This window comes from Orycteropus afer, unplaced genomic scaffold (assembly GCF_000298275.1).
Source record: "Orycteropus afer afer isolate SDZICR_OR568_19922 unplaced genomic scaffold, OryAfe1.0 scaffold00358, whole genome shotgun sequence".
Lineage (NCBI taxonomy): Eukaryota > Metazoa > Chordata > Mammalia > Tubulidentata > Orycteropodidae > Orycteropus > Orycteropus afer.
In genome coordinates, this window is record NW_006921945.1 from 3,107,814 (window position 1) to 3,109,057 (window position 1,244).

Genomic DNA, 1,244 nt, shown 5'->3' on the forward strand with positions numbered 1-1,244 from the left:
TTCAATCCGTGGGGGTAGCATGGGCTTGAACTTCCTAGTAGAGACTTGGAAATTTATGGCCAAAAGTCAGGCTGGGTGAACCTCCTTTGTGTAGTTAAACTATTATTTGTTGTACTTGTGCCAAAGTGTAGCGTTACAGAAGCATGAAAGGCAGAGTGCATCTTGAAAACACGGTGTAAGGTGGCTGGGGCAGAGCGGCTGCGTTGGGCATTTTTGGTGGACGTACTGAGAGAATGGTTCTGTGAGCCAGGAGTCTACAGTAGTCCCTTTCACGCAGCACTTTACAATTCTGAAATTGTTCTAAGGAAACCGTTAGTGCAAAGAGGGTTTTGTTTTGAAGAACAGCTTGAAAGCTGAGACAGGGTTGCTGCATTTCAGTACAAATGCACACTGGTCCGTTGTCCCCAACGGTAGTTCTGCCTTGTGGCGGCTTTGGATGCGCAGCAGGGAGGAGGGTCCTATTTTTACCAGAATCCAGATGTGCTGTTGCCCTTAGTGCCTCCCGAAGCTGTAAGAGAGAAGGACAGGCATGGGGCTGCCTGGCTTTGAACACCAGGAGCTCGTGTGTGGTAGAGCTGTTTGACATTGCCTTGACTTGCTCCTTCTGGGTTCCTTCCAGGGCAATGAACTGGTTCCTTCCGGTTTGACCCCCTGCTGTGAGTTTGTATTTCCACCCCAGATAGAGTGAATCAGAATCTACATTTGAACAAGATCTGATGTCACTGTTGATGTCAGATGGATCTTGGCTGAAGGCAGAGAATATCAGAAAGATGTTTGCCTGTGTGTTATTGGCTACACAAAGGCATTCGACTGTGTGGATCACAACTAATTAAGGATTACATTACAAGGACTAGGAATTCCAGGACACTTAATTGTGCTCATGCAGAATCTGCATAGAGATCTTCAGGCAGTCGTTCAAACAGAACAAGTGAACACTGTGGTTTACAATCAGGAAAAGTGTGTGTCAGGGTTGTATCCTTTCACCATACTTCTTTAATCTGTATGCTGAGCAAAGAATCTGAGAAGCCGGACTGTATGAAGAAGGTGGCATCAAGACTGGAGGAAGACTCATTCACAACCTGAGATACGCAGATGACACAACCTGGCTTGCTGAAAGTGAAGACTTGATGCACTTACTGATGAAGATCAAACACTACAGCCTCCAGAATGGATTACGCCTCAACATAAAGCACTATGCCACGAGAGCTCCCTGGTAAAGTAGAGGGTCGGCAAAAAAGAAGACC